Raw genomic sequence first — 15,884 nt, 5'->3', positions numbered from 1 at the left:
CTTGGAAACATTATGAATTTACATGTGTAGAATTGTCATATGCATCAGGCCATATAAAGTGAGCATAGATATTCTCATCTCAGATTGAATACGGGTCATAAAACCAGACATACACCATCTTAAGATATTTTGAATAAACCACCACATAACATACATGTGCCGTCTAAGATGGAACCTCAGAAGAGGATTGGGAATATATGTTGGATAGGAGTATTACTTTCTCCCACGATTTATAAAGAAAACTTGAGCCAAACATGGGTGATCATATTGTGGCCAAGTACACGGATTGCATCCGTCTATCCAAACAATAAAGGAGAAAGATTATAAGCTGGATAAAGAATGATAAGAATGGTTTTAAACCATCATTGTCTTGGCAAAGATCCTCGGACTAGAGATTATAATTTTAGACGTGCAAAGAAAGATTATATAAAGCTAGCTAATTGAGAAGCTAATCGAAATGCCAGACACTGACCCGAGAAATGACTAACCAGCTTAGCACCAAATGAATGTCCTAGAAGAGACATAATCAAGTTGATATAGAGTCTATACAAGATAGACCAAGTGTTCCATAAGATAAAGGGATCTCAGATAGAAAGGAATGGTGCATGGGATGATAGATCCGAGATCATACTAGAAACCAAACAGACATTGAGAGAAGGCTGCGCAGCTACACATCTAAGGTATCAAACCATGTAGTCTTGGGACGCCAAGCTACTAGGTAACAAAGGCATGGATAATGAAATCTCAAAATGATCAGATCATGTCTGGAACATAATGGAACCACATGAAAGTGTCGACACACACACATTTGTATAAAGATACATAAAGTTATAGCACTTGAACATAAAGAAATGAACGAGGATCATGAACCCACGAAAGAGTACTCATACAATCATAAAAGATCATAGAGATTAGAAAAGATAAAACGTGGAGGTTCAAAGTATCTAAAAGAGAGATGGACGTATTGGCCATATACATATACAGAAACGCCATCTGATCAACCAATGAAATAGATGGATCTTGTGAGGTAATGAAACCGTGAGAGAAGACACATGATCAAGAGGTCTAGAGTGTTCATGTCTTCCTAATAACAGCATTAGATTATAGCTTGTTACACAAGGTACTCACAAAGATCAAAGGAACATATTATAAGGAGATAAACTCTTATGTGGTGGTTGCTGCTACAAAATTTTCGAAATTGACAATGGTCTGGTCATAAGAAAGATATTAGATACAAATGATGTAGTAAGCAGCATATGGATCACTGGATAAAATTGAAAGAACAGCTTTGTTCCTAAGCTGATTCATGGACTGAAAAGCAGCTGCATATAGTATGTAAAATAAAGTGATCACGCATGATCTTGGAGTTGTATAAAAGACAATCCAATACAGTCCATATATTTGAAATTCCTTGTGATTATACTAAAACTAAAAGAGGCATATGGGTGTCCGGCTAAATGCGTTCGACCTTCTGGCTAAAGGTGTCCAGCACTCCGGCTTAAAACGTCCGGTCCATCGGCTAAAAGGCATCCGGTCCTTATCCCTTGATCACGGATTAGTAGAAACAAAAGATCAACCATCAGGTTGCAATCCGACATCAGATCCCCTAAGTAAGGATCCAGCATAGCAGAACGGTCTGCTGCCGTATAAACTCCACAAGGCAAGTAGTGGACACTTATAGACGAGGTCTATGACCCGGTCATGATTCGGCCAGATTGATACATGGTCGATGGTAACCATAAATCGCCAAAGTAAAGAGCAGTTGATAGTAGACGATCACGTCTAGACTATGGACACATGCAAATACGATTTGCAAAGACCAAATAGTGATCTCTGAGGACAATATGGTTCATATTGTTTAGCACACATGCTTTACCGAGACACTTAATGTCAAAGGACATGAGAAACGACCTAAGAAGTCAAAATGGTCTAATTACGGTTCAGTAATGAAACTGGCCGATTACTCCCATCTTATACATAAAGGAAATATCACGCACCAAGATGCGTAGAATGTAGAACCTACATTGAGGTTCACATCAGGGAGAGTAGTGCGTGTTGTACTCTTTTTCCTTCATCATGGTTTTGTCCCACTGGGTTTTCCTGATAAGGTTTTAATGAGGCAACATGAAGCGTACTACAAATCATGTATGGTTATGGCATCCAAGGAGGAGTGTTATAAATCATTATGTGGATGGCCCATAACCAATGACCAAGACAAAGCCCAGCCGTGACCAAAGGAGGAGAGAGAGAGAGGCGGTCGTCCAAGGAGAGAGAGACGGTCGGTTTAGACCGTCTTAGACTTATGACGTTTTCCTTTTATCTGTTTTAGATCTTTTCCTATTTCATGTTGTATTAGGTTTTGGATAATTTTTTTTTTCCTATACTTTGTAATTCCTATATAAGGAACCTCTATTGTTCATTAATAATACACAGAAATATTCAGTCTCTAAACTCTCTAATTACAATATTTGTACAATTATTTTTTTAAGAGTTGTGTATTAGTAAGTGTAAAAATATCTTTTAAAAATAACTTCCTATAAGTTGAAAATGTGTGACTATTTTTATAAAGGTTTGAATTTTTTTTAAAATAGTTAAGGTGTCTTTCTATTATATAAGTGGTTTTAACTAATGTGTCTCTTTGACAAAAAAAACTAATGTATCTATTCAAATTATATTGTAAAAAATGTATTTTTAACATAACTACCTATAAATTGAACATATTTGACTATTCATGTTGGAAAAAAAGTTATTCCAATGTATAACAATGGTTATTATCAAAAATTGAAATGTTGTGTCTTTTCAATCTAAACATTGCATTTGTTTTTAAGATATTATTAAAATGTAAAAAGGTGTCTTTTCATAAAAATGCAGTTTTCTTGTTAAAAATTACAATAAGTTTTAACAGATTGTACAAAGGTATAATATATATCTTTTTATCATAAATTGTTCTAATAGTTTTTTTTTAATTATATTTTGTCCAAGGATGTGTTTTTCATTTTTGAAACTGCATAAATTTGTAAGGATTCTCAAAATTTCTGAGGGTAAATAATTTTATCCTGAAATATGCATAACTTTTTAATGAGTTATCTTTTTGTACGTTTCCTATCTATTTTATATACATTTAAAGAATATTAACATAATCTATAAATAAACAGATATTTTAGTTTTGGATAATTAAAATATTTTATAATATATATCTATAAACTATGCAACAATTGGTGATCATCGTCTTTAGATATAAACTATTACAACTATGATAGACTTTTATAACTAATCATAATGGAAAACTTTAGTGATGAACCATTGCAATCATTGCAACCTTTAACTTTCTATATGTAAAATTGTGGAGTTGTGTATAATGACAAATCATAACTTAAAACAAATAAGAAGTAGCGATAAAGAAAGAGATTCTCTTTTTCAATTGATCATCAAAGATCTCAAAGAAACAAATTAAACACAAAAACTTTATTTGTTATTCATCTATCTACTAATTAATACTCCCTCCGTTCGTTTATACATGATGTTGTAGAATTCTCACACAAATTAAGGCAACTATTGTACTAAGTCTATTATGTCCTTTGTCGTTATTGTTTTAATGCTAATATCATCACTATTTAGTCAAACTTTACAAAATATATAATGGTAGATAAAGTCTTTTATCATTATATTTTGCATAGATTTCAGAAAAGCGTCAAGTTTTTTTTCTTTGTAACTAAAATGGTTAAACCCGAGTCTATTAAAGACACAGATCTAACCCCCGGGTGGAGGTACATTCCACGGATAGACCCTCTCCTGGGTATTCAAATGAGCCGAAAGCAATAGTCCATATCCATGTGGCCATTAGGGTTCGAACCACGGTTCGCCGTATTGGGTTTTAATTCCCTCAAGCTAGCGTCAAGTATTTTGACACACAAATAAAGTTCAAACGTCATATACAAACGAACGGAGGGAGTATTTCGTTAATGTTTCATAACATAATCATTTTTATATTGAGTTAATATTTCATAACACAAATTACCTATCTATATATAATAGCAAACTGTTTTTTTTTTTATAACTGCTGAAATCATCACTTTTTTATAAGAAAAAAAAATTGTATCTAGTGGTCAAGCTTGTTTTAATTATGCAATCTAGCGGACAGGATTTAGTTTCCTTTATAAAGATGATGTCATCTTTTATTAAAGCAAACGACGTCTTTTGTCTTCCCCTAACGAACGCCTTCCTTCAAATAACAATGGCACCTCTTGAAAAAATTTATAAATGCCATCCTCTTTGTTATTCTCTTCCTTCCGATTGTTCTCTTATACGGACTGATTTTTCGTCGAGAGAATCCATGTAAATTGTCATTTGAACCAGTCCGATATTTAAGTTCTATTGATTTGGTCATTTTAAAATTACAGATTGCAGTCTCTGTTGGTCTAGATTTATGTTTTCGTGTGATGTCATAATGGTGTCGATGATGTAACTCTAAAACCAACATGTGTTCACGAATTTAGGTTTCTTTAACAATTTGATCTGATAAAAAACACTTTGCCAAGTCGTGAACGTTCGAATGATTCTTTATTATTATGATTCACTTGTAAAGGAAGATATATTTTCATTTAAGATCGCTACTATACCTGTCTTTACGGTGTTTGATGTCCTCAATTTCAGAAGATAAATATCTTCTGTTAACGCATCTAATCCAGATTTTAGAGTTTATAACTCTGTATAATCGTGGTTCAAAACCACTCATCTCTAAAAGGTACCTTTCTAAACTGTATACCCATCCATATTAAGAGAAAGACTCCGGATCTGTTCTCAGTGGGCTAGGTTCTTCGTTCCTTGCTGGAGGCAAGAGGAGTGCCGCCGTGTTTGGGAGCGGGCTTGAAACTGGAGCTGTAAGAGTTGGCTGGAAAACTCTGATTGTCGCGTCTGCGGCTTCTCAGTCCAAAAAATCTTGGATCCCCGCCGTTAAAGGTGGCAGCAACTTCCTTGATTCTGAATGGCTTGATGGCTCGTAAGTCTATCCACTCAGATCTCTTCGTCACTCTTTTCTCAAAAAGAAAATATTCTCATTACTAGTCTGCTTGAAATAGGACTTACCTTGCTTTGTTATGCAATCTAATGGAAAAATTTTAGTTTCGTATAAATTTAAGACACAACCTTTGAAAATAAAATTCTTAGCAAATTCATAAATTGTTTTTTATCACTGACCTTCATCATTGTTCTTACTTTCATTCAATGTTATTGTCTTATATGTGTTCTCCATCTCTAACCGTGGAATTTTTCTCTGTTATGGAAACAACCTTTCTCTCTGAAAACGAGAGTATATAGTTTGTACATTGATGTCTGTTTCTTATTACTTTACAAGAGGTTAGTTCAAATGTTCTTTGCGTTTCCATTTTGCAGCCGGACAGGAGAATGAAAATTTATTAATCTTTGTGTTTCTTTCTCACTGAACAGTTGAGGTTTAGAAACGTCTTTAGCTGGGGGCACACTACTTAAAATAACAAAAGCAATTTTGAACCGCGGTACTCATTATGTTTATTCACTAAACTACAAACAATTTAATCACATTTGTCTAATGTATTCAAGAAAAAATAAATAAATAACATAGGGAGCGGGGCACGTGACTCCGTACCGGTACACATACATCCGACCCTGGTCTTAGTGTTAATTAATTAGGTAGGAGATTTTTGTTCGATCGGCAACGTTTGTTTTATTAACAAAATACCCAGTCTGGATTATTATAAGTTTATAACCTTCAAAGCATTGTTTGTCTGTAACTCGCTTGGCAATAGTTGTGTTTTGTCCGAAATCCTTTGTTTTATTTGTTGTTGCTTGGTATACACAAAATTTTCGTAAGAATCTCATCAAGTATATTGGAACCAGCAGGAAATGTTGTTTGAAATGAGCTTGATGGTCTGCAGTCACACTTTTGGAAATCTCAATTGCTTTCATTGTACTGGCAGTACTAGCATCCTTACAACAAACAAAAAAAAAAAATCATTACAGCAAATTGCATAGTAGACCAGAGATTAATCGAACTTTGGTTTGTATTTGCAGATGTAGTTGCATTACTTTTTAATTCAAATAATATTATATCAAGCTTAAATCAAATGGCTAGAAATGATCTTAAATTCATCGTATAAATATTTCTTTTTAGAGAAGTAAATGAAACAGTGCAACCATTTAAATAAATACTAGGTATCGTTAATGTTATTGTTGCTCTATATATATAGATGTGAAGGTGATGCATTTGTTGTGTCCGATTTTGGTTGTTATAACAGAATAGTTGCTGTTGTTTTATTTTCAAATAATGTTTCATTATCCCCAAACTTGGTAATCTTCTCTCTTTTGGGTGACAGTGGAGTCACTTATTTTATTCGACGTCTTTACCTTCCTCAGAAACAAATAGATAGATTCATTGTTGAGTTTATATAAGAATGGATTAGAACAACAAACAAGACATGTTCACCATTTCCAGAAAACATTGGAACCACACTTGTACTTGTCTTTGCCTTCGCATTCTAACGCCAAATATTCTGAGATTAGTGGTACTTTATGCATATACAAAACAAAGGACATGATAATTTCTTCATCTAACGATCTCCCAAAGAGAGAAAGAAAAGATTGAGTTTCTGCAAAGAACTTTTTGCTTGGCAAGATCCTGACATCCAATGAAATTCTCACTGAACTTGCAGCTTCCGAACTGGACAGTGAATGCCCTAGCAAAGCCTGCTCCACTTGTTGCCAATCTCTTCTTATCATTCAGTTCCTATCATAAAAAAAAATTACTTTTCATAATAAACAGGTTTCTTAAGAGATGTCAACATGATTCATCGTTGGCTTAACTCTTCTTGAGGTACTCATCAATGACGCATCAGTAATCTTCAAGAATTTATTAACAAAACACAAAAGCAATTTAATGTTCTTCAGGTTATCAAAGAGATATAATTTACATAGGATATCAGATGTTTCAGGGTTCCTCTTGTAGAGGTCTCTGTCCTTAGCTTTTTGCTTTGTGTTTTATTTATTTGGTGAAAGCTTGAGCCTGGTTTTTCAGGAACGTTGGAATCAAAATAAACAGTTATTTGAATAGGAGAACACAAACTACTCAAACTGTAAAAATGAAATCTGAGAAAATTTTTAAGTAACGTATATCAAACATTCCAGATTTGTTTAGTAGTAATTGAGAAAAAATTTATATGAAAAATATTAATCATACTTTAATCCTTTGTTTAGAATGTATTGATATAGTTACGGATACGTCGGAAAACAAACTTATAAATTGACATTGTCTAAAGGTTAGTTTAAGTCTTTTATTTTTTATGGTAGGCGATTAACTATTTTAGAAAACAAACTATTTTCAGCAAATTGTATTGAGTCATCTGGAAGATGTTTTTCCTTCAAAAATATGTCGAAAGTTTTAGCAAACAAAATATCAAAAGAAAACAGGGTAAAATTAATTTCAAGTATCTCTCGATGGATTTCTGATTCCCACAGAAAACACGTTTCCGGTGGCTGAGACCTTCAAAGAACTAAGAAACGATATTGAAGTGATAAACGTCAATCACAAATTCTCACATTTAGAGAGCCAATTAAAACCGAAAGAAATCTGGTGAATACCAATTTCGAAATAGAGAAACTGATTTGGGTTTGGTAATACCGATTATTTAAAAAAACTGCAGTATATAGATATAATTTGGTATATAAACCGATTAAATCGAATAAAACGATTAATTAAAAAGTAGTATAACTATATGTAAATGATATAACATAATTAATAATATATACATAATTTATCTCATTTATAGGATCTTCATATTTAAAATGTTAACTTTAGTAATTTATTTATTTTAATTTAAGTGAAAAGTTATATTTTCATTTTTATCAAATCAAATAAAACACAACTTTTGAAAATGTGTGCTAATTTAGCTATTTAAAAATATTAGCATATTACTAATTTCTTATTTTTAGTTTACAAAAAATATTATTATTAACTTATGTTTGCTAATTATTTTAAATAATAAAATAAAATAAATATTATATTTAAATACTTATATATCTTTATGTTTTAATAAACTCATGTCTAATCACATAAAGTAAATTTTGCAAAATGTTATAAAAATAATTATATTTATAGTTTTTGATATAAAACTAAATAAACCAAAAACCGATGGTATATATACCGAACCAAACCAAAATAAATCTGGTTTTAATATGATAGCTATTTTTTATAAACCAAAATACCAAAAAACAAAAAAAAATCGAATTGAAATCCAGATTGAACACCCCTAAGTCACATTCTACCCTAGAAAGCAAACATTATCAGTTCTCATGGTTTGAGAAAGATAGTAAAAAAAATCAATAGTCTTAGAGAGAAACCAACATCCTTATCATAAATCTTACAGATATTTTTTTGGTTATTCAATTAGCAAAACAAATGTTAAAAATTGCTGTGAAACTAAGAACTGAAACAAACGGAAAAGAAAGAAACAATTATTAATGGGGCTTGCATTTTGTTTTACTATAATTTTTCTGGTTATAACCGTTTATTTATATGGAAAGTTATCTCATTTTAGTTTTAACACTTATGTCTTTTCAGCTCTATTTCTCATAAACTTTATTGCATACATTTTTCATTTGTCGATTTTATTTACATAATCTCAAATTATAATTTGGAAGAACCATTTTATACTATTAAAATTATTTTAAAATAATGTAAAATTGAATACCGGTTTAGATCCACTGGAAAAACTCATTTGTTCGCATATATACTTCTTAATAAACATTTTTGGAAATGTGTTCCAATATATTTTGTGAACCTAATGAATTCAAACTTCTATTTATCTTGTTTGTTTCACATTTGAATTGGTATTTATAATTTAATATTTTATAAAAAAAATATTTACATTGTAAAATAATTTTTATTTGGAAGTGAAATATATACTTTATATTTGGTTCTCAAGATTATCACGTGTTTTATTTTTTTCGAGATAACCATCATTTCCCTAAACCTATATTCTATCATTAGTTAATATTTTTGAAGGATTGTATCACTTTGGCATTAGTGTTTTTAATATTTTTTATTTATAATACAATTCTAATACTCTTATTTTTCATCTTCATCTTTTCATTTTAAATATATCAGTTATATATATTTTAAAACATTTTATATATTATCATTTTGGTTTTAAATATTTAATGTATAATAATTTTTAAAATAATATTGAAAATTTAATAGTGATTATTAAACCTAATACTTTTGAAGGGTTGCATCACATTGGCATTAGTGTTTCTAATAAATTTATTTATAATAAATTTCTAATATCTTATTTTTCATATTTAATTTCTATTTTAACTATATCAATATATATATATATATATATATTAAAATAGTTATATTTAATCTGTTTAAATAAATATTGAAAACTTAATATTAACTTTCGTCCGCGATTTCGCGGGGGTCCACATCCTAATTCTTTAAATGCAGCAGAAACGTTTTAAATTTAACATGTTTTCTATATATAGCATTTTAAATTAATAAAATACTATAAATTTACATGTTCCCTACCCGTATGGAACACTTGACCACATAACAAACAAACACTAACCCTTAATTTTTTTTTAACATCTTAATGACAACCCATTCTCAATGTGTCTTAACCGTACGATGACATCAGATATCATATACATAACATACAATACGTCTATGCTTCGTGAAATTTTTATAAAAATTAATTGAAGTAAAGGTTGCAACTATTCCGTGAGTCCATTTACGACTATTCACAATTCAAACTGGCGTAAACCGGTTGACCGTTAACTGCACATATACCGATCTTAAACATTTCATAAACCTCGTGCCTCTTAATAGTACTTTTATTGAGGAATTTATAACACTCAATACTCAATGTCACTTTCTGAGTTTATATTATACTCTAAGACAGTTTCAACTACTAGGAAAGTTTTTCATAGTAAAATGACCAGACTATCCTTGACATCAACTTTTTTTTTTGTTACAACTTTATTTCTCTATTCTCTCTTCCTCCGACAAAAAAGAGCTAACCTCTTATCCATCAAAATATCTTTAATCGGAGGAACCTCCGCCTAGTGTGCCTCCACTGTCTCAAGATTAAAACTTTCCAACCTCATATTTACCACAATCTCAAGTGGTTTGTTTTGATGTGGTAATGAATCCCTTGAATTCAGATGAAACCCTAATTTATCAAAAATTAGGGAAAATCATTTTCGGTGGTGAAGACTCACCAGTGGCTGTCAGAGATACCATAACCTCACTGTAAATCTCCACTTTGCCAGAAGACGGAGCACTAAAATCGAGGATTTTATCTTCCGTTGTATTGAAGAGGAAGAGTGATATGAAGAGAGAGGTGAACTTTTTGTCCCTTTGAATGTTGTTCCCAAAATTTCTGTAATTTAAATGGAGCAGCATATTAACAAAGGTGAGATGTAAACCACCTTTGGAGGAAAATAAGATCGAAGGTTCTTGATTGACTAGTTTTTATATTTTTTTGGTATTTGAACATTTAATTTTTTGCTTTAAAGAGGTGAAATGTGTCTGTAAGAAGATCAAAAGATAACTTAAGAACAAAGGTTCCAAGAAACTAAATGAGGTCGTTTCTTAAGAATCCGATAGCAACGGGATATGTTGCTTGTGTTGAGATGTTAAGAAGTGGTTGGAGAATGATATCAAATTTTGATTCAATACGAGCACGAGATTTCATATTTAAAACATACCTCATGTTTCTTGCTCTAGATTTCAAGGTTTACTTGGTGTACACATAGATATATGTGATCTTGTGTACATGTGGACAGAGTTTCGAAGATGTACATGTGGATTGTGTGTGGACTGTACATGTGGACACTCTCTGTATATGGGCACATATATTTTCATCCTTAGAAAGATTTCTCTTTTTGTTTACAAACACCCGTACACAAGTGCATGTCTATATGGATATGTATATTCATATCAGTTAGTATCCATAACCCATTGTCTATTTTAATTTGTTAATATGGCTATGTTTTCATTAAGAAACAATCATTAAGACTTTGATAATGTGATAACCTGTGTACACATGTACACCATATATATAGTATCTATATGTACACATACATGTGTGTGACCAACAACCTAAGTGCTTACAAATTCATATTTCCAGAGGAAATCAATATGCATTTTCAATTTAAAAATAAAACAGAACACGGCTTGTTCACAAGTTACCATATCATACACAACATCACTAGTGTATTTTGAGATTTAATGGAAGGTAAGTTGCATATTTCAGCTGAAAAGTTGATAAAAGCTTTCTATAAGCAAAACCAACTCCCTCCAAAAAAATCATCATTGACAATAGGTAGAAGTCCATTATTCTTTTCAGATTCGTCCATTGCCATGATTAAAAATTGTAAAACATATGTACAACACATCTATCATTATCCACATGTACACCAAATAATGATATCCACATGTACAACTTATACACAGTATCTACACGTACACATTTGAACTAAATTCTTACAAAAGGCTTACAAATCCGTACTTTCAAACAAAATTAATAGGTGGAAGTCCAATGTTCCCTTCAGTTGTGATTCAGATTTTTAAAGCTGAACTTTCCCTGCAATGATCCAATCACCAAATGTTCATATAAAGGAACAAACACAAAAAATGACTGAAACAAGGAAGCTAACGTCAAAGAGGATATAAGTAAGTGAGTTCATTCGAACTTCTGCTCATTGAAAGTTAGAGTCTTTCCCAAAGTTTCAGCGGAGATTCTATAGGCTTAGGTGGTGGTAGTGAAGTCACAACACGATCTGACTATGGTGTTGCGTTTTGTTGCCGCCATTGCTATTTTTGTCCACCGTAAGATCCTCCAACTGAGAAACACAAGAACATTCCAAAACTTAAAACGGGATTCTTCAATATTGCAAAAAGATTGATACTTTTTAACAAATCAATATAGATTTCACGAAAAGATTACAAATTTAACAAACTAATATATTCGGGGCCATGAGTAGGTGGAAGAGGACCATATTAATCAACTTCGTTGTTTCTTTGCTATCATAAGCAAAGCGACTCTTCGTATGGCGATTCCAAAAACCACACATGTTGATAACCCATCCAAAGAAAGAGATAGCGAAGAGGGATTTCAAAGAGATCCTCCTTCGCAGCTATCTGAGGGTTTCGACGGTGGTCTTGAGACTGAAGGTGGAGAATTTAGAGTATTCAATCAATGAGTAATAAGTGTAGGAGGATACGGTTGAGGAAGAGAGTGGAAGAAGGAGACGGCGAAGATGGAGTTCGAGGAGATCGTCCTCCGCCGCTGCTTAAGGGATTCGACGGTGGAGGGTTTTGAGTAGGGGATTCAGGAAAAATAATCGGTGTGGGAGGAGACGGTTGAAAAGTAACAGGAAGAGAAGGAGGAGATGTGGGATAAGTGGTTGGCGGCGGAGGAGAGGAACATGGTGTGGTGGAAGGAGGAAAAAATATGATTTATATAATTGGTTAAGAAAGAAGGATATGATTGAAATTTCATGTTTTTTTTTTGTAACAAAGGAAAGACTTGACAAAGTGTTTCGGTAGTAACAAGTGTTCTATTATGAAATTAAAAAGATGAAAAGTGACCTTGGATGTAAATGTTTCTTTATTGAGACCAACATGTGAAACGGTAATGTGCTATGTTTTCTTGTTATATTTTTCTATACACTACCAATTTCCCGGAAATATGTTTCTAATGAAAAATAAGAAAACAGTGACAGGCACATAAAGCTTATGGCATCGTAAATTATTACGATAATGATGTACTCGATCGGATGATACCTTATCATTAATTTTTTTTCTTTTACGATGCTGTACTTTAATGCTAAATTACTTACATTGTGATTATAACAAATCTATTTATCGTATGACATTTAACTTTTATCATGCCCTAATTAAAGTAAAGAAAAGCGAGGTGTGTGTATCTTAAATACTGTTTCTTACCACTAGAGAAAAAAAATAAATATAATAATAAAATTAATCAAAAATGTTTAAAGGTTTGCATTTTAATCTTAAAAATTGCATTGGTTTTTAAGTGGTTATCAAAATGTCTAATGATGTGTCTTTTTACTTATATGTCTTTTCATTTTAAGAGTTCCTTAGATTTTTAAAGGGTTATCATGTCGTCTAAAGATGTGTCTTTTATTTTAAAAATTGCAATAGATTTTTAATAGGTTATTAGAAATGTCTAAAAATTTATCTATTCATTTTTAAAACGACATATGTTTTAATGAGTTCTTTTCTTTAATTTTCCTATCTATTTAAGTACATTTAAAGAATCTTAAAATTTGTCTTAAAAATATTAGGGTAATTCAGTTTGTTGGGTACTTTAATTATTTTATAATAATACATAAAAAATTTAATTATATAGTTTTTAAATTATATTTTATGGTGCATAATCATGTCTTGGTGCAAATTTTTTTTGTTTTATTCAATTTCGTTTACTCATGTTTAAGAAAAAAATGTCTAGGTCGATTTAGATAATTTTATTTCATAATAGATAAGTATTAAGAAAATGTAAACCAAAACATTATTCTTATATATGCACATTTTAATTTATGAATGGTTCTGATATATGTGTTATTTATTAATTAAATCTCTACTTACACTTAAATAAAAAATGATTATTAGAGATTTAAGTGAATCTTTGATACAGTTTAACCGAACTATTACAATTTTTTAGATAAACAATTTCAACTAATAAAATGGAACATTTCAATTTTTGGTAATTGACCGTTACAATTTTTGGTGACGGTCAATTGCAAATATTGGTGTTAACCTAACTATTCAAATATGTGAAATGATGTGTCTTTTCATCCTAAATATTGTATTAATTTTTAAGAGATTGTTAAAATATATAAGGAAGTGTATTTTTATAAATATGTGTCTTTTCATGTTAATATTACATTGAATTTAGAATATTGTAAAAAATGTAGAAGAATTTGTCTTTTAACATATTTTTTTATAGATTTTTTAATAGTTATCTTTGTCTAGAGATGTGTTTTCTATTTATAAAAATCATGTATTTTTAAAGGATTCTCAAAATGTACGAGGATAAATATTTTTATCCCAAAGTTTGCGTAAGTGTTTAGTGATTTATTTTTAGTTCATTATTATATCCATTTTATATACATTTAAAGAATATTAACCTTGTCTACACATATTTCGTATATGATTTTGGGTAATTTAATTATTTTTATGATATTATATATTTATAAAACATTACAACTATTAGTGATGGTAAACTTTGCATGGTGATAAATTATTACAACTATGGTAACCATTAAAATTATTGGTAATGGTATATTTTGATGATATATGCCATAATAATGAATTTTTTCTCAGAGTAAAAAAACGCACGGAGTTCGCCTAGAGCTTAACGCTCCCAGGCACGACTTACGAAGCAGCTGCAAGACTGAAGTTTCAACATAAGCCTCTGCCTCCTCTGGCGTCTCTCCTCCACCTCGTCCCACTCATGACCGCCGCAATTCTTCATTCCATATGTTCTTACTGAAGATCTGTCATGATGGCGACTACTCCTCCGTCGTGTCTCTGCCCCCCTACAGATCCGCCGTCGTCGCCTTGTATGGACGCTCCGCTTGAAGCTCTCTGTCCTGTCATCCCTCCGGAACCACAAGCTCCCCCATACGGTCATCTACTCCTCATTCTCCAGACAGTCCTCTACTCTGTTGTCTCTCCATCTTCCTTTGCTGTCGTCATCCACCTTACTCTGCTACCCGGCGCCGCTCTTCTTTGTACAAGCGAAATCACCGGATATACTCAGTCCGAGCTTTGGGTCGCCAGATCTGTTAGGTTCTGCATAGGTTCTGCATCTTTGAAGCACCTACACAGCTCCACACAGCCTCATGTCCTCCCATCGATGACGAGAATCCGTTCTGCTACTCGTCAGCCTTGTTCATCTTTGCAGTGTACCCAAGCAGTTCCGACACAGTCTCTTTCACCTCTGTTGTCATAACCTTTGGTCATAATGTCTCAGTTTGCTGTATCTGCAGCCGATCCAAACTTCCGTTCAACACACTTTGATGGGGTTTGTACTTTCATGTCAAGCTTGACAGAATCTGAGGGTGAGCAGTTTTGGGTGGATTTCATCAAACTTTTACGGTTTCAATACAGTAATATTGGATCCCAAAGTCTCTGCCTCCATTCAACCATTGCTTTCTTTTCAACTTCCATCAAGCACATACAACGGGTCGTCACAAAGCATCATGGTTCCCAAAGGTTATACTGGATCTTTATTTCCAAATCTAGGCATTCCAGGCCTTTCTTGCTTTCCGACTCAATCATCCGAGATTAACATAGTCTCTTCGGGAAGCTTCGCAGAAACAGAAACCATCGCAATACCTTCAGGTTTTCATCGATGACCTTAACATCCAGAGGAAAGTATGCAAAACATGGATTGTGTAACATGCAAGACCAACGCGGCCTGGGACAAGGCAGGAAAGACATCAGGCTTCTTCGGTTGGGTGTTTTAAGGGGACAATTTGGAGTCTCCAGTTCACAGATCGACATGACAAAGTTTCATCGGCTCCCCCCTCATTGCAGAAGCGGTGGCGATGCGATCGGCGCTCTACATGGCGAGGACTCTTGGGCTTCAATTACTCAAGGTCTTCTCCGACAATTCAACGCTCATCAGAGCTATCTCCGGCAACAGCCAGTCTAAAGAAATCACCGGCATCGTCTTTGACATCCGCTCGATCTCCTCTGACTTTGCAACAATCGTGTTTTACATCTCTCGATCGGAAAATGTAATTGCAGAAAACTTAGCTAAGCAGGCCTTACGGGCCTTTTCTTCTTTGTATTGAACTCTGGGGTTGGGGTTGGGCCA

General features: G+C 32.6%; 1 long non-coding RNA gene across 2 annotated transcripts; it reads right to left on the bottom strand.

The window, feature by feature from the left end:
* Nucleotides 1-11,296: 11,296 nt before the first annotated feature.
* Nucleotides 11,297-13,403, bottom strand: LOC125581323. 2 transcript variants are annotated; one of them, XR_007318989.1, is made up of 2 exons: nt 11,982-13,403; nt 11,297-11,877 (listed from the first exon to the last, which is right to left on the bottom strand). It is a non-coding gene; the product is annotated as an uncharacterized LOC125581323 (long non-coding RNA). The 2 variants fall into 2 exon arrangements; XR_007318988.1 differs by having other exon boundaries at nt 12,031-13,403.
* Nucleotides 13,404-15,884: the final 2,481 nt, after the last annotated feature.

The sequence above is a fragment of the Brassica napus genome, chromosome C2, assembly GCF_020379485.1.
Source record: "Brassica napus cultivar Da-Ae chromosome C2, Da-Ae, whole genome shotgun sequence".
Classification (NCBI taxonomy): Eukaryota; Viridiplantae; Streptophyta; class Magnoliopsida; order Brassicales; family Brassicaceae; genus Brassica; species Brassica napus.
Note: the sequence above shows the minus strand (reverse complement) of the source record. Positions and strands in the feature narration are given on the sequence as shown.